General features: G+C 44.1%; 1 long non-coding RNA gene across 1 annotated transcript; it reads left to right on the top strand.

Moving 5' to 3' along the window:
* Window positions 1-16,815: 16,815 nt before the first annotated feature.
* LOC119273750 lies at window positions 16,816-17,291 on the top strand. Its single transcript, XR_005134964.1, has 2 exons — window positions 16,816-16,927; window positions 17,034-17,291. It is a non-coding gene; the product is annotated as an uncharacterized LOC119273750 (long non-coding RNA).
* The last annotated feature ends 2,048 nt before the right edge of the window (window positions 17,292-19,339 follow it).

Raw genomic sequence — 19,339 nt, 5'->3', positions numbered from 1 at the left:
TTATTCCCTGTATGTCGTACCTTTGCTCGTCGTAATGGGCTCAAATTATCTAATTTGGCCTAAAGACATGAACGAACTTTAGTGGGCCCATTAAGTTAATGGGCCGTTACTAGGCCGAAAGTTAATGGTCGGCCCTCTTACCTCCCGGTTCTTTAACAGGCTGACATCGAAGCGGGCAACAGGTGGCCCCAATTTATTTCACGGGCCGTTAACAAGCCGTTAACAAGCCGTTATATGGGTCGGCCTGCTAATTTTTACTGGGCCGACCTTTTTCACCGGAATGGGCCACTATTGGGCCATGCCACGTGTCGACCTATCATAGGCACCTACTGTCCAATGAGTGGATGACATCTGTCCCAACGGTGAGGCAACACGTGTTTCCTGCGGCCAATGATGATTTTACACGTGGAAAATCGCCATTGGTCCGGGCTGTTAATGGGTTATCGGATCCAAAACCGGACCTGATAACTTAACGGCGTTCCATTATGGTGGATGCCACGTGTCGGTCACCCTTGACGAAAGCACTTCTGTGACGCGTGATTTATCGTCATGGAAGTGGACACTTCCGTGATGATAATTTTGGTAATGTCATGGAACACTTCTACGACAGCACAGGTATGACTATCTTGATTCTGTCATAAATTTGTCATGGATGTACATGCATGACAAAAAACGCGACCTACTGTGACAAACACATGTCATCACGGAAGTGTATTTTTTTGTAGTGTTAGTAGAGAGTTTAAGTTCACCTCTAACATCAGCCATATAATCACCCAAGTGTTTAAGCATATCGGAATTGTATTTCAATTGTCTACCAAAATAAGCATTGAAGTTTTCTTGTTTGACAATAAGCATTGTCTAGCAGACTTATAGTGAGGAATATCACCTTCAGCAAATCTATTTAGAGAATTTACCTTTACTACCTGTGTCAGGTTATCAAGACCATGAGTTTCTTCAATAGGTGGAGGATTAAGATCATATGTTTCTTCAATAGGCGGTATATTAAGACCATGTATTTCTTCAATAGGAGGTAATTTCTTAACATCTTCAGCTTTAATACCTTTTTCTTTCATAGATTTCTTTGCCTCTTGCATATCTTCAGGACTGAGAAATAGAACACCTCTCTTCTTCGGAGTTGGTTTAGGAATAGGCTCATGAATTGGCTCAGGAAGTGTCCAATTATTTTCATTTGCCAACATATTATTCAACAGAATTTCAACTTCATCCGATGTTCTTTCCCTGAAAACAGAACCAACACAACTATCCAGGTAATCTCTGGAGGCATCGGTTAGTCCATTATAAAAGATATCAATTATTTCATTTTTCTTAAGAGGATGATCAGGCAAAGCATTATGTAACTTCAGAAGCCTCCCCCAAGCTTGTGGGAGACTCTCTTCTTCAATTTGCACAAACTTATATATATCCCTTAAGGCAGCTTGTTTCTTATGAGCAGGGAAATATTTAGCAGAGAAGTAATAAATCATATCATGGGGACCACGCACACAACCAGGATCAAGAGAATTAAACCATATCTTAGCATCACCCTTTAATGAGAATGAAAATATTTTAAGGATATAAAAGTAACGAGATCTCTCATCATTAGTGAACAGGGTGGCTATATCATTTAATTTAGTAAGATGTGCCACAACAGTTTCAGATTCATAACCATGAAAAGGATCAGATTCAACCAAAGTAATTATATCAGGATCAACAGAGAATTCATAATCCTTATCAGTAACACCGATAGGTGAAGTAGCAAAAGCAGGGCCAGGTTTCATTCTAGCATTTAGAGATTGCTTATTCCATTTAGCTAATGACCTTTTGAGTTCATATCTATCTTTGCAAGCTAAAATATCTAAGGAAGCTTCTTGATCAAAAACATAACCCTTAGGAATAACAAGTGATTCTTCATCATCACTTTCATCAGTATTATCAGGATCAACAGAGAATTCATAATCCTTATCGGCAACACAGATAGGTGAAGTAGGAAAAGCAGGGTCATGCCTCATTCTATCATTAACAGATTGCTGATTCCATTTAACTAATAGCCTCTTGAGCTCAGATCTATCTTTGCAAGCTAAAATAGCTGCAGAAGCTTCTTTATCAAAAATATAACCCTCGGGAATAATAGGCAAGTCTTCATCATCAATTTCATCAATACAGTCAGTTTCAATAACTTCTTTCTCTCTAGCCCTAGCAATTTTTTAATCAAGAAATTCACTAAGGGGCACGGTAGTATCAAGCGTAGAAGTAGTTTCATCATAAGTATCATGCATAGCAGAAGTGGCATCATCAATAGCATGCGACATATCAGAATGAATAGCAGAAGCAGGTTTAGGTGTCGCAAACTTACTCAAAACAGAAGGTGAATCAAGTGCAGAGCTAGATGGCAGTTCCTTACCTCCCCTCGTAGTTGAGGGATAAATTGTTTTCTTAGCGTCTTTCAAGTTCTTCATAGTGACCAGCAGATATAAATCCCAAGTGACTCAAAGAATAGAGCTATGCTCCCCGGCAACGGCGCCTGAAATTAGTCTTGATAACCCACAAGTATAGGGGATCGCAACAGCTTTCGAGGGTAGAGTATTCAACCAAAATTTATTGATTTGACACAAGGGGAGCCAAAGAATATTCTCAAGTATTAGCAGTTGAGTTGTCAATTCAACCACACCAGGATAACTTAATATCTGCAACAAAGTATTTAGTAGCAGAGTAATATGATAGTAGTGGTAATAGTAACAAAAGTAATATTTTTGGTGTTTTGTAATGATTGTAACAGTAGCAACGGAAAAGTAAATAAGCGAAAACCAGTATATGGAAATCTCGTAGGCATTGGATCGGTGATGGAGAATTATGTCGGATGCGGTTCATCATGTAACAGTCATAACATAGGGTGACACAGAACTAGCTCCAAATTCATCAATGTAATGTAGGCATGTATTCCGAATATAGTCATACGTGCTTATGGAAAAGAACTTGCATGCCATCTTTTGTCCTACCCACCCATGGCAGCGAGGTCCTAACGGAAACTAAGGGATATTAAGGCCTCCTTTTAATAGAGAACCGGAACAAAGCATTAGCACATAGTGAATACATGAACTCCTCAAACTATGGTCATCACCGGGAGTGGTCCCGATTATTGTCACTTCGGGGTTGCCGGATCATAACACATAGTAGGTGACTATAGACTTGCAAGATAGGATCAAGAACACACATATATTCATGAAAACATAATAGGTTCAGATCTGAAATCATGGCACTCGGGCCCTAGTGACAAGCATTAAACATAGCAAAGTCATAACAACATCAATCTCAGAACATAGTGGATACTAGGGATCAAACCCTAGCAAAACTAACTCGATTACATGATAGAGCTCGTCCAACCCATCACCGTCCAGCAAGCCTACGATGGAATTACTCACGCACGGTGGTGAGCATCATGAAATTGGTGATGGACGATGGTTGATGATGACGACGACGACGAATCCCCCTCTCTGGAGCCCCGAACGAACTCCAGATCTGCCCTCCCGAGAGGTTTTAGGGCTTGGCGGCGGCTCCGTATTGTAAAACGCGATGATTTCTTCTCCTTGAATTTTTTTTCTCCCCGAAAGCAAATATATAGAGATGGAGCTGGCGTAGGAGGAGCTCCAGGGGGCCCACGAGGTAGGGGGCGCGCCCTAGGGGGAGGGCGCGCCCCCCACCCTCGTGGACAGGGTGTGGGCTCCCTGGTCTTCATCTTTTGCAATGATTTTTTATTATTTCCAAATAGACGTTCCGTGGAGTTTCAGGTCATTCCGAGAACTTTTGTTTCTGCACATAAATAGCACCATGGCAATTCTGCTAAAAACAGTGTCGGTCCGGGTTAGTTCCATTCAAATCATGCAAGTTAGAGTCCAAAACAAGGGCAAAAGTGTTTGGAAAAATAGATACGTTGGAGACGTATCAGTGGTCATTATTTCCAAACGCATAAAGGCCTGAGACAAGGAGATCCCATATCTCCGATTATGTTCAACATTGTGGCAGACATGTTGACTGTTCTCATAGGTCGGGCCAAGGAGAGAGTCTTCGTAGGTGGTCTTTTTCCCCATCTGGTGGATGGGGGCGTGTCTATCTTACAATATGCGGACGACACTATCATCTTCATGGAACATGACTGATACGTCTCCAACGCATCTATAATTTTTTATTGTTCCATGCTATATTATATTCTGTTTTGGATGACTAATGGGCTTTATTATACACTTTTATATTATTTTGGGACTAACCTACTAACCGGAGGCCCAGCCTGGAATTGCTGTTTTTTGCCTATTTCAGTGTTTCGCAGAAAAAGAATATCGAACGGAGTCCAAATGGAATGAAACCTTCGGGAACGTGATTTCGGAACGAACGTGATCCAGAGGACTTGGACCCTACGTCAAGAAAGCCACCAGGAGGACACGAGGTAGGGGGGTGCGCCTACCCCCCTGGGCGCGCCCTCCACCCTCGTGGGGCCCATGTTGCTCCACCGACGTACTTCTTCCTCCTATATATACCTACGTACCCCCAAACTATTAGATACGGAGCCAAAAACCTAATTCCACCGCCGCAACCTTCTGTACCCGTGAGATCCCATTTTGGGGCCTTTTCCGGCGCTCCGCCGGAGAGGGCATTGATCATGGAGAGCTTCTACATCAACACCATAACCTCTCCGATGATGTGTGAGTAGTTTACCTCAGACCTTCGGGTCCATAGTTATTAGCTAGATGGCTTCTTCTCTCTTTTTGGATCTCCATACAATCTTCTCCCCCTCGCTCGTGGAGATCTATTCGATGTAATCTTCTTTCGTGGTGTGTTTGTTGAGACTGATGAATTGTGGGTTTATGATCAAGTTTATCTATGAACAATATTTGAATCTCCTCTGAATTCTTTTATGTATGATTGGTTATCTTTGCATTTCTCTTCGAATTATCAGTTTGGTTTGGCCTACTAGATTGATATTTCTTGCAATGTGAGAAGTGCTTAGCTTTGGGTTCAATCTTGTGGTGTCCTTTCCCAGTGACAGTAGGGGCAGCAAGGAACGTATTGTATTGTTGCCATCGAGGATAACAAGATGGGGTTTATTTCATATTGCATGAGTTTATCCCTCTACATCATGTCATCTTGCTTAAAGTGTTACTCTGTTCTTATGAACTTAATACTCTAGATGCATGCTGGATAGCGGTCGATGTGTGGAGTAATAGTAGTAGATGCAGGCAGGAGTCGTTCTACTTATCACGGACGTGATGCCTATATACATGATCATACCTAGATATTCTCATAACTATGCTCAATTCTATCAATTGCTCAACAGTAATTTGTTCACCCACCGTAATACTTATGCTCTTGAGAGAAGCCACTAGTGAAACCTATGGCCCCCGGGTCTATTCTCCATCATATTAATCTTCCAACACTTAGCTATTTCTATTGCCGTTTATTTTGCTTTCATTTTACTTTGCATCTTTACTATAAAAATACCAAAAATATTATCTTATCATATCTATCAGATCTCACTTTCGTAAGTGACCGTGAAGGGATTGACAACCCCTTTATTGCGTTGGTTGCGAGGTTTTTATTTGTTTGTGTATGTGCGAGGGACTTGAGCGTGCCCTCCTACTGGATTGATATCTTGGTTCTCAAAAAATGAGGGAAATACTTACGCTACTATACTGCATCACCCTTTCCTCTTCAAGGGAAAACCAATGCAGTGCTCAAGAGGTAGCAAGAAGGATTTCTGGCGCCGTTGCCGGGGAGTCTATGCAAAAGTGAACATACCAAGTACCCATCACAAACTCTTATCTCCCGCATTACATTATTTGACATTTGCCTCTCGTTTTCCTCTCCCCCACTTCACCCTTGCCGTTTTATTCGCCCTCTCTTTTTCGTTCGCCTTCTTCCCATATGTATCTTTGTTTGTGTTTCCATGTGCCTTCTTTTTGCTTGCATCTTTGCTTGCTAAAAATCTATTGATATGGATACACTTAAAGTGTTCTATTTGGATCATCTTTGATCCTTATGCGCTCGTGCTGAAACCCCAACTAGCCTAGTTGATGGGAAATCTTTAGATGAGCATGCACATTTTGTGCGCCATCGTTTGTCTGAAAAGGGGAAGCTCTTATGGTATCATATAAATAGTTTGCTATGCTATGCTTGGAATCTTTGTGAAATTTATGACTTTACTTGTTGCTCTAAGAACCCTAAAAAACACCTCCCCTACATACGTGAGTTTAATGATAATGAAATCTTACCTTCTTATGCAAAGGGTGTTTATAGTTACTATGATATCGAACAAATTGAAGAATTTGTTGTTTTTAAGGGTGCTCGTGAAGTTGCTTCTTTGATTGAAAAGTATAATATTACTCTCTAGAAATCTGAAAATTCCTACATACTTAAATATTGCGATGAAAACTATGCCCATAATGTCTATATCCAAGAATTTATTGAAAGAGTGACCGTTGCTTTGGAAGAAACTAATGATATGCATGAATCTATAGATAATTATGATTCCATTGATTTGATTGAAATATCCCTTGATGAACATGATGCTTGCTATTCTTGTGGCCATGATGCCAATATTTATAAAGACGAATTTGCTATAGTTCCCTATGTTAAACATGAGATCGTTGCTATTGCACCAATACTTGATAGTTCCTTCGATGAAAAGCATGATCGCAATGATGTTACTATAAATTCTATTTATGTCAATTGTGCTAATAATATGCAAAATCTTAAGCTTGGGGATGCTAGTTTTGCTATGTCTACTACTTGTTGCAATGATCATGATTGGGGTGATTCTTCTTATGATCTTGAAAATTTATTTAACCCCCATGATGAATATGAGATTGATAATAATGTTTGCAATAATATTGAAAGTGGGTTTGGAAGATTGTCAACTTTAGATCCCACATATTTGGAGAATGTTCAATCTTATGAAGTTTTTGATAAAAGTGGGTTTGGAGAGGTCATGACTTTAGTTAATGTTAATCCCACTATTTTGGAAGAGTGTCAACTTTGCATACATGTGGATCGTGTCAAGAATATGTTTTGTGCTAGCTATATTGTTGAATTTTCTTATGATCCTACATGTAATTATTATGAGAGAGGAAAATATGGTTGTAGAAATTTTCATGTTACTAAATTACCTCTCGTTATGTTGAGATTGCTATTGTTTTTTTCCGCTTCCTTGCATATGCTAGTTTTTGCTTGCCTTGATAATTTAGTTTCCTATAAGATTCCTATGCATAGGAAGTACGTTAGACTTAGATGTGTTTGTCATGTGTTTTATGATGCTCTGTCTGTGCTTCAATTCTTGTCCTTCATGCGAGCATCATCGAAATCTTTATGCCTAGCTAGGGGCGTTAAACGATAGCGCTTGTTGGGAGGCAACCCAAATTTATTTTAGTTTTTTGCTTTTTGCTTCTGTTTAGGAATAAATATTTGATCTAGCCTCTGGTTATACTTGTTTTTATGTTTTAATTAGTGTTTGTGCCAAGTTAAACCTATAGGATCTTCTTGGATGATAGTTATTTGATCTTGCTGAAAATTCCAGAAACTTTCTGTTCACGAAAACAATTGTTAAAAATTACCAGAACGTGATAAAATATTTATTCCAATTGCTGCTGATCAATAAACAAATTTTCTAGGTCTTACTATTTTGGCTGAAGTTTTTGAGCTCCAGAAGTTTGCGTTAGTTACAGATTACTACAGACTGCTCTGTTTTTGACAGATTATGTTTCTCGTGTGTTGTTTGCTTATTTTGATGAATCTATGGCTAATAAAATTGTTTATAAACTATAGAGAAGTTGGAATATAGTAGGTATAACACCAATATAAATTAAGAATGAGTTCATTACAGTACCTTGAAGTGGTGTTTTGTTTTCTTTCGCTAACGGAGCTCACGAGATTTTCCGCTAAGTTTTGTGTTGTGAAGTTTTCAAGTTTTGGGTAAAAGATTTGATGGATTATGGAACAAGGAGTGGCAAGAGCCTAAGGTTGGGGATGCCCATGGCACACCAAGACAATCTAAGGACACCAAAAATCCAAAGCTTGGGGATGCCCCGGAAGGCATCCCCTCTTTCGTCTACTTCCACCGGTAACTTTACTTGGAGCTATATTTTTATTCACCACATGATATGTGTTTTGCTTGGAGCGTCTTGTATGATTTGAGTTTTTTCTTTTTACTTTACCACAACCATCTTTGCTGTACACACCTTTTGAGAGAGACACACATGATTCAAAATTTATTAGAATACTCTATGTGCTTCACTTATATCTTTTGAGCTATTTAGTTTTTGCTCTAGTGCTTCACTTATATCTTTTAGAGCACGGTGGTGGATTTGTTTTGTAGAAACTATTGTTCTCTCATGCTTCACTTCTATTATTTTGAGAGTCCTACAAAACAGCATGGTAATTTGCTTAAATTGAAAAATTAGTCCTAAAAGTAATAGGCATCCAGAACTAGGAAAAAAATAATTATCTTATGAGTGTGTTGAATACTATGAGAAGTTTGATGCTTGATAATTATTTTGAGATATGAAGATGGTGATATTAGAGTTATGCTAGTTGAGTAGTTGTGAATTTGAGGAATACTTGTGTTAAAGTTTGTGATTCCCGTAGCATGCACGTATGGTGAACCATTATGTGATGAAGTCGGAGCATGATTTATTTATTGATTGTCTTCCTTATGATTGGCGGTCGGGGACGAGCGATGGTCTTCTCCTATCAATCTATCCCCTAGGAGTATGCGCGTAATACTTTGCTTTGATAACTTGTAGATTTTTGCAATAAGTATACGAGTTCTTTATGACTAATGTTGAGTCCATGGATTATACGCACTCTCTTCCTTCCACCATTGCTAGCCTCTCTAATACCGTGCACTTTTCGCCGGTATCATACACCCACCATATACCTTCCTCAAAACAGCCACCATACCTACCTATTATGGCATTTCCATAGCCATTCCGAGATATATTGCCATGCAACTTACCACCGTTCCATTTACTATGACACGCTTCATCATTGTCATGTTACTTTGCATGATCATGTAGTTGACATCGTATTTGTGGCAAAGCCACCGTTCATACTGGTGGGCGGTAAGTTAGCACCCGCCAATGTTTCTCACATAACTGTGGCGGGCGGTGTACAGGACACGCCACAACCAAGTTTTGGCAAACCGCGCATAATAAATCCAGTGCAATCGTCCCGAGAAACTGCCCACTACTACTATCCACGCACGGTTACCCTTCCACATTGGCCGAACCATTGCCAATCTCCCTCTATCTCTTCCACGCCGTCTTGTGCGTCGGCCGCCACCGCCATCCCTCCGACCTGCACAGCCACCGGATTTGCTAGCCGCCATGTCCGCCTCCACGTCCTATGCCGGATCTTCTCGGCGTCTCGTCGTTTGCCTCCAACCCGCGTCGCCGCCAGATTTGCTCACCGTCTCGTCGCCCGCCTCGACCACCGCCGCCATCGTCTTTCTCGACCACCGCAGCCTTCCTGTCCTCGCATCCGCGGCCGGAAAAGCTGCCACCGGTATACTATTTTTGTGTTCTTCGGTGTTATCTTCTTTATTTCAACGGATGGGGTTGCATTGGGGTGTATAATAACCTTTTTTTGCTATGCCCGGGAACAACTCCTACCTCAATTTAGGATGAAATGTAGGCACCTCATTGATAAGGATAAGGTAATGGAATTGATAGAAAAAGTCATAGACCTAAGTAGGATAAGAAAATTGACAGGTAAAACTCTTATTTGAATGAAGTGCAAAAATGCGATATTTTTTGTCCAATAGAACAAAAACTAATACCTTGGGACACAATATGAGTGGTTGCTGGAGCTGGGAAGCCCAACTCGACATCGACCATGGAACCTCTTGCACGGCTACCTCAACCACGGCTACACTACCTACGCTCTCAGCCATCTCGACAATGGCACAAAGTGCTACCTTCTTACTTGAGCAATCTCATCGGTTTCCACTCCAGCCACAACTTCCACAACCGTCTGCATCATTGCCGTTATGACTACGGGGGATGTTGACTATCATGATTAATAGGAAGTATAGCATAGATTTCTACCTTGTCTTGTACTCCATGTTGATCATGTACTGCGATACATATGCCCACGAGGTTCAAGCAATACATCAACAACTTCACCAATCTCCCTCTCTATTCCTCTACATTTATGTGGCTTGTACTATAATCTATGATATAAACCAGACACATATTACCGTGCAAAAGAACTATGTGACCATGTACTCCTGATACATAGAAACTATAACTAACTTACGCGTGGAAAGGAGGCGACCACATCTCCCTTTTTGTGCCACCGGGGCTGCCACTGGTTCCCTCTCCCCCTGGTGGCTGCTCGGGCGACGGGAGGGAGGGGAACCTCAGATCTATGCATCTGATGGGTTCATAGTAGGGTTAGGATTGAGGGAGACGATGTCGAGATCGTTGCGGCGGTGTCGTTGCCGCATAAGTTTCCCAGGGTTCCGATCGCAGTCAGGCGGGGATCTTGCCTTTGTCTGGGAGCCAACAGGGTGGGGGATCCCCAGATCTCGTTGAGGTCGCGGGCTCTGGTGTCTGGAGGTCGACCTGCACTAGCCGGTTGGGTCCTCAGATTGGAGGTCGTTTTGTGTCCTGCTACTGTTCTTCCTGTTTCATTGTGTTGCTGCTGGAGGGATGTCCTGCTTTGCACGTGCGGTTGACCTGGTCGCGGCATCGGAACTGGATCCCTTCCTATCCATGTGGAATGGGCACATATAGCGGTATTCAAAGCCACAAATTGTGAAAGCTGGTGTAGACTTGTCGGATGCACATGTGTGTCCTTATCTTTTCGGTATCAGTGGGAAGAAAAGGGGGCCAACATGATAGCGATTATGTTGTGGTTGAAGATGATGACATGTTTTGGTCTGGATGTAGATTTTTGGATTGCAGGGGTCCTCTTGCAAGGTTCAGGGATGATGACACAGAGCTCTCTCAGATCTTTGTGTTTTACAGGTTGTTTTAGGGTGCTCTGTGTTTTTCTGATTCTTTGTGCGTGTGTTGGGGTGTGCTTGTATGGGTCAAGGACTTTGTATCATTTCTTGATTCAAATACAAGTATATTTTCTAAAAAAACTATACACCTTTTAAAGACAAAAAATACGCAAACAGTGGATCTGGCACAGGGACGTGGTAGTGGACGGGGTGTGGAGGCGGCACCCAGATCCGGCGACGATGAAGCCGTGTAGGAAGCCAGCCTCCCTCACGGCTCGACCAAGAGGGAGCTTGAGCTGTAGATCGAGGCATCGAGAGGTACACACAGAAGTGCATATAGTAATACAATGAAGGTTGAAGGCTAGCGCTACAGGATAGCAAGGCGCGCTTCGGAGTGGTAGGTAGGCATCCTCCAGTCCCAGTCCCACCAAGAAGACTTCAAAGTTCCATTGTCGACAACATCCTTTCAGCTGGCAACGATGGGACGATTGTATCGCTGCTGCACGCTCACCGTTCAAAAATTTCTTAAGCGGTGGTTTCTCTACTCGATCATCATCTTGTGTGTAGCCATCACCATCACAGGTATTATATTACTCGTCTTACGCTTGGCCTTCAAACCCCATGTCGAGGCTAGCATCGAGGACGCCCGTCTTACCACCTTCGCCTTCGCCACCATGCCGACTGCGGCGGAGACGATGACGCCGTCGTCTTTGTTGGCGTACAACTTCTCTGTCGCCATCAGCATTCACAACCCAACCTGGGGGATCGTCAAGAACACCAAGCCTCTCGTGGCCGCCATCGCCTTCCACGACAACAGACTGCTCAACGTCTCGGTCGCCGGCGAGGGTCATAGGTACCGTCCCAGCAAGAAAGAGGTGTACCTCCTGCACCAAAGTGGGGAGGTCTCTTGGGATGTGCTCGGCAGGGCGGCCTTGGAGGACTTCAAGAGGCAGAACATGACTGGCGTGTTCGAGGTGGAGGTGTGCCTCTCCGGGGAGATCACCAACCTGCTAGCGACCATGGCTTCAGCTGCCCGCTCAGTCTGCAGCTAGCGCCTCCTGGCCATGGAGTCGTCCTCTTCCATGAGGTCAACTGCAAGGCTGAGCCCCACAATATCTATTTCTGACAATTGATTGATCAATGTAACTTTTCCTGATATAAATGATTATTTGTCTCTAGTAGCAAATTAAGTTCCGTTAGTCGTCAACCTGTGCATTGCTGGCTAGTCCCCAGGATTCTGCATCGTGTTATTATTTTGTCATCTTAGCACTACACGAAAAATATTTGTTGCTTTATGTTCAGTTGTAAACCATGTGCAATTTATGGACTAACTTATAGACGTGTACGCCGAGTGCCAACACCAAAACGCATGGCAAAAGATTGCTTCACGGCGTATAAGCCTGTACGCCGAGAGCAGCATCAAGTACACCCGGCACCACTAGGGTCTCATTCTACCTATAAAGGATACTCGGCCTATTTCGCTGCCACGTGACCATACTCCCCGCGCTTGACGCCTCCGTGAGGGCGATCCGTCTAAGCCGACCTTAAGCGATTGCCCGAGATTGGGCACTCGACTTACTTACGGATATATTCCACGCGAGTAATGCTACACTCACGGAGGGATCTATCACGGGGTTCACGGACTAACACGCGTGGGTGATTGGGGTTGGAGAGGAGGGGAGGATGGGCCTGACCCCCACCCCCACAGATAACCTTATATCACTAATTATTATAAAAATCTTTTTGGAGCCCCAGAGAAAGGAAACTTCTCGATGGATGAGTATCGAACAGATGACACCCCTCGGGTCTCTGGTGAGGAAAATAACCTTCTAATAGCTTCATATTCTAAGGAAGACGTTAGAAAGACGGTTTCCTAATGGAGCCCAGCAAAGCCCCCAGTCCGGATGGTTTTTCCGCTGAGTTCTATCAGACCTTCTGGGAAGTCATCAAATGGGATCTTCTACTTTTGTTTTTTCTACCTACATGCTGGCCAACTAGAATTATTTCGCTTAAACTTCAGTGAGATTATTTTATTACCTAAGGTTAATGAGGCTGAAAGGATACAACAACATAGACCTATCCGCTCCTTAATGTCAGTTTTAAAATCTTCAAGAAAGTTGCGACATTGTTGAAATGTGGTTATTCATTCACAGGCCGCTTTTTTGCAAGGAAGGAACATCCTAGATGGAGTTGTTATCGTTCATGAAAAAGTCGACAAATTACATCGAAAAAAGTTGAATTAGGTGCGACTTAAAATCAAATTTGAAAAGGCTTATGACAAAGCCAAGTAATCTTTTCTTCAACAGCCACTCAAAATGAAATGATTTTCTTGAAAGTGGCATGCTATGATCCATAGTTTGGTATTTGGAGGTAGCGTGGCCACTATTTCCAAACGATGAAAGGATTGAGACAGGGTGACCCGTTATCGCCCATGCTATTCAATATAGTGGCGGATATATCAGTTGTCATGATTGAGCCTGCCAAGGTTGATGGACAAATTGATGGGGTAGTGAACCATCTTGTAGATGGTGGTCTATCTATCCTTCAATATACCGACGATACGATTCACTTCATGGATCATGACCTAGCATTCGGGTAACTCTTAGTTCTTAAGATCAATTTTCATAAAAGTGAATTGTTTTATTTTCGCGAGGCTCAAGACGAGGCCTATCTATACGCTCACCTGTTCGGTTGTGGGTTGGGTCAATTCCGACCACATATTTAGGGATACCGATACATTTATCAGAGACTCACAAATGTTGAATAAAAACACGTCGCGGAGAAACTACAAAAAAGACTAAGCAGTTGGAAAGGTAAACTACTATCTCCAGGCAGAAGATTGGTCGTCATAAATTCAATACTAAGCAATATGGTACTACATAGATTAGATTAGATTACATAGATTAGATTACTTCCAATCAAGATTGTTTTGGCAATGAGATAGCTAGAGAATGAAATATCAGCTGGCTAGATGGAGTGGGGTTTGCTGTCCAGGCGGATTGTTCATTCATGACCTTGGAGTTAATAATATGGCCCTCCTCGGCAAATGGTTGTTTAAGTTACGGAAGATGGTGCATGGCAAACTCTTATAAATAGAAAATATGTGGGTTCAAAGGCGCTATCCCAAGTATATTGGAAGCCTGGGGACTCTCACTTTGGGTGGGTCTAATGGCTACGAAGAAATATTTCTTCTGCTATGGATCCTTCTCAATTGAGGACGGTTTGGAAATAAATTCTGGGAGGATAAGTGGCTAGGCAATGCTTCACTCCGGAAACTATATCCACCGCTATACAATATTGTGCGTCACAAGGGTGATAGTATCGCCACGGTCTTGGAATCATTTCCGCGGAAGTTGTGCATTGGATTTTTTTCCCCATCAAAATACCCTTGTAAAACGATGTTGGGACCCCATGCAAAAGGGCAAGGGTTTCCAACACTTTCTTTCCCATTTTCCTAACGTGTGTGGATTTGAACTAGAGCCAGGTGTTCCAACTAGGATAAAGTGATGAAACCAAATTGGTTACTCCCACAATATGACAAAATGGCCACGTTCAATGTTAGGTGGTGAGGCTTTGATCGCCTGAAAGTGCACATGGTTTAGTTGTAGCATTTTCGAAGTAAAATTATCGATCCCACAAAGAGGATAGAAATTAGGCATTGCCGCTTTTAATAATTATGGATTTGTGCCTGCAAGTGATTGTAGACTCCAACCAAAGTGAGGGAGAAAATATAAGATTGCTTTTGGTGAAGAGCGAACTGGAAGTAAATAATATAAAATAATAAGAACAGTAGCACAAGTGACAAGTGGAACTGACAGAGGGGTGTTTTTCTGTCCAGTTTAATAAGATGGTTCATTGTCCCTTTAATATTGTTTAGGATGTTTGATTCAGATCTTAAATTCATATATTTCGTAGCAAATTAATCACATTAAAGCCATTTTGTTTTCAAAGCAAAAATCAAAGGAGGAATGAAGTCTCCATTTCAAAATATTAAAGGATAGTAAGGAAAGTTGACGCTCAAACCCATCCTAGTCGTTTATTACATCAAATAATATACAGATATACAAGAACTGCAACCATTCTTGCACAAAATAATAAAGATACAACAATATTGTCAATCATATGTTCCTCTCTTAAATCAAAATGATATAGCATAATAACAACATGCACTCGAGTAGTTTGTGAAGGGTGAAGTGAACAACCTGGTAAACTTGATCTATTTCCAAGACCAACCGAAGACAGTAATATCCAAACTGAAGCATCCACTAAGGCTGCCCGGATGTGCGCAGCAAAGCAGAAGGTGGCTCCACTCTGATTGCAACGCTTGCACTGCACAGGGTACCAAAGAGTATGAATGATTTAACCACGAGAGGATGCTTTAAGAAGCAGCAGGAGGTAAACGAGACTGACCGTCCGTAGGTGCTTATGCATGAAGAATAGGAGCGCCCTTTTTGATCAACAAAACGTGGGGCCAGTTAGGATGGCCCTTTGCAGCTGTTTTCCAGGCATCTTTTATATTTGTTTCGACTTTTTTTTTAAACGAAGGCTCAAGAAGAGCCCGGCTTTAAATTAACAAAGCCATCAACCGGCCAGGATTACAAGAACACCAACTAACAAGGAAAGCAAGAAGAGAACCAATCGGCTGATACAAGGAGCAAAGCGAAACAGACTGAAAGGCAGCAGCGATAGCAAGAACACGCCATGCTGCCGCCAACACCCTACAGGACGACCTACACCAACCGGACAAGCTACGGACTTGAGAGGATGCACCACCGCGCAAGCTTCGTGATCGTAGCCAAACTCAAAGACAGCACTGACACTCCTCTGGAACTGCCACTGCAAAGGGCCCCTGCCCTCCCATCCTGGCTCGAAGGATGCCGCACCGGCAGGCGGCAGCTCGGTTCACCCTAGAACCCAGAGGAAGACGCCCAAGCTGCACATGAAGAAAGAACTAGGAGCAGACCTGCTAGCTCAGAGCACACCATTCCGAGCACCGTCGTCGTCCGCGGTTAAGCCACACCGAAGGGCTAGAGTTGTCGGCCACAGTCGCAGCAACAAGGGCAACAACGATGAGCCACCGAAGAAAAGGCAGTGAAGCGCCGAGCCAAGCTGCCACCCTCCACCATCACACCCACAACCCGACTCTCTCGCCGCCCCTGCGATCCCCGGACTGCGCCTCCAAGAAGGAACACGACACGGATGTGTCGTCGCCGCCCGAATCAGGGGACCTAGGCTTTCACCTAGCAGGGAACGGAAGGAGGGGGGGAAGGATCCTCACCACAGCCTCCAGGGAGGGGTACGGCGCCCAGGGCGTCGCCTGCGATGTGGCTGCGCCGGCCAGGGGTTTCCCCCGGAACCAACCCCCTCGACGAGATCCGCGCTGCCGACGCCCGGGAGGACCCGGATCCGGCGATGGAAGGAGCAGATCGGGGCGGAGAGGTTGAGATGCATCTGGCGACGGCAACCGCGCAGGGGAGGCCGCACACCAGCGACCGTGGACCGACACCTCCTCGTCCCCCGCGAGACCGAGGGACTGTGTTGCAGGGATACGTCACAGATGTGCCGTATCGGTGCAGGATACTGCACCAGGACGGGGATACGCCCGGATACGCGTGGGATACACGTATCCCTTCGTATCACATTTTTTCGAATTAAAATAAAGCAAAAAAATCAGAGTACGGCTGGGACACGCACGAATACATCAGGGATACGTGAGGGCCCGGCCTGGTAAGACTCGATCTGCAGCCCATCAGAAGGCCTACTCGATGGATAGATAAACCTTGTTGCTGGGCTTTTTCCTCTCGCCGTCATCTTGCAGTTGCCAAATCGCGAGACTAGTTTCAGCGCATCTCCAGACTCGGCGCCGGCGGCACCTCACATCTCAACTCGTCTCCATTCTCCCAAGTCTTCCCCATCCGGAATCTGTACTGGACGCAAGTAAGCTTCAATACATTGCTTCAAGATCTCTGTTTTCAAGCATGCTATGGATTAGGATTTAAGGCAGAACGAAGTACATCTATTTATCTATTTTTCTCAATGTTAGGGAATGGCGTGTAGGTCGAACAATTTGATCCTATGTTGCTCAATCTGGGACTGGGTATGGAAGTAACGCCGTCCATGATTCCGAGGAGAACCTACCATGATTCTGACGAACACAGGGACTACATAAGGAGTTGGGACAACTTCTTCAGATCCCTGATCTGGTTACTTCATAAACGTCGATTTTCTCATCCTCTAAAAAAATTGTTTCTTGATGCTGATTTTTTATGCATTTGTATATATACTCGCCGTATCCCCGTAAGTCTATTTTCAGAAAATGCTGTTTTCCCGTATCGCTGTATCCGTATCCCCGTACCCGTATCCCCGTACCATGTAACATAGCCGAGGGAGGCGCCTCACCAGCTCCGGCCGGGGTGGCCCGCCGCCCGGGCCACCCGGCGCTCTCCGCCCGGGGGCCGCCGCCCCGGATGCCGAGCCCTCCACGCTATGTGGAGCCGCCGGATCCCCCGCCGCCACCTTCATCGGTGTCGAGCGCACGCCGGCGCACACCTCTGGCGGCGGCGGAGGGGAAGGGGAGGGGAAGGGAAGGGCACACCTCTGGCGGCGGCGCACACCTTTGTGTCGACTTGAGAATCCAGTGCGATTTCCTTTAGATACTTGACGCTTCTGATTCCGATCGTAGACTGGAGACCAGGTTCTAGAGCCTTACAGATGAGATGAAGTGAGATCAGACTAGGCAGAGCTTCAGGTTGGATCGTTATGCCGTGCAGGTTTGTCTCGCCCATGAGGCATAACCGTGTCAGCCTTTGGAATGTTTCTGATTTTACCGTGAGGGGCCCCAGGTCTTCTTCATCTAGCTTCAGATATTCCAGTGCAATCAAACTAGTCAGACCGGCAAGGACATCATTCCCGCTCAGGTAAGTGCGTGAAAGACACAGCTTCGTAATACCAGATATCTGTGTAAAATCTGGAATGACACATCTTTTAGAACGCAGAAACTGTCTCCAGCCTCCGCGCAATTTGAGCGAGCTAAGACTGCCGGATTCTTCTAAAAATCCCAGGGGTGGTGACAACCCTTCCCTAGTATCATTGAATTCAGCAAAGTCTATTGACAGGGAACGATCGTAGCTCACCTCATCCGTGTTTCGACGAGTGAAAGCCTTGATCTCCGTTTGAAGATCTTTCTGGTCTGATTCAGTTGCCTTGGGAGTGCAATATATTTTCACCTTCCTCAGCCGCTTCATATGATGCATCAGCTGCGGAAATCCTCGGACTGTATGGCTGACAAATCCAGTAATCGTCTCTAGACCACTCTCATTTGACAAGATTTTCTTCAGGCGATCATATGGTTTGTATCTGAGCTAAAACTTTCCGATGAGGTGTTTTAGGTTGGGTAGCTTGAGGACTTCTTCATACACCACCACTCTTCTGTTTCTCCTCACCTCAAGCGTCTCTAACAGTATCAAGTCCCCTATTTCCCTTGGTATCTTCTCTATAGTGTCTCCGAGGCTCAGATATTTCAGCAGCAACAGCTTGCATATGTGTTTGACATGATCACCATCCAGATTTGTACATTCTTTCAGATCCAAAACTGCAATTAGCTCATACTTTTTGAAATCCAGAATAGCTTCGCATCCATCTCCTGAAACTGCCAGAGTCAGGACGATACTTAAATCCATGCCCGAAATTTTACGGTCATCTGCAACACTGCCAGGACCGACAGAAAGTCGACGGATGCGACTGTCTCGCGGATTTACAACATCAGACACCAAAGCAGCAAAATTCTCAGACATGGAAATCTGGGAAATGTACTCAACCATCATTTCAATAGGTCGGCATCTCCTTGTGCTTCCACTGGTGCCTACTTCCATGGACTCAACAATGTTGCGGTCGACGAGGGTCTGTAGATTTGCGGCCGCGACTTCCGCGGCTTGACGGCTTCCGTTTCTTTCTACTAGAAATCCTTCAGCTTCCCATCGCCTTATCATAGAATTCTTCCTGGGGACAGCATCCATGTTATGCTTGTACATGGAGAAATATAGCAAGCAACATCTGAGAGGATCACCAGTGAGACCAGTGTATTTATTCATCAGCACCCATCGCAATCTTTCTAGATCGCCGCCCTCGTTCAATTCAACAGATCGGTACCAAGTTGTGTGCAAGCAGCTTTACATGCAAGGCTTGATGGCCCGCCGTGACCTTGCAAAACCTGGGACATGCTGACTATAGCAAGCGGTAGACCATCACATTTCTTCAGTATATCTTTTGCAAATTGCTCCGTCGAACAACGGTTCCACGAAGCTCTATCCACCAAGAATAGATCTAGTGACTTATCATTGTCAAGGGGTG

The sequence above is a fragment of the Triticum dicoccoides genome, chromosome 3A, assembly GCF_002162155.2.
Source record: "Triticum dicoccoides isolate Atlit2015 ecotype Zavitan chromosome 3A, WEW_v2.0, whole genome shotgun sequence".
NCBI classification, from domain to species: Eukaryota; Viridiplantae; Streptophyta; class Magnoliopsida; order Poales; family Poaceae; genus Triticum; species Triticum dicoccoides.
The sequence above is the reverse complement of the archived record's forward strand: the minus strand, read 5'-3'. Positions and strand labels throughout refer to the sequence as shown.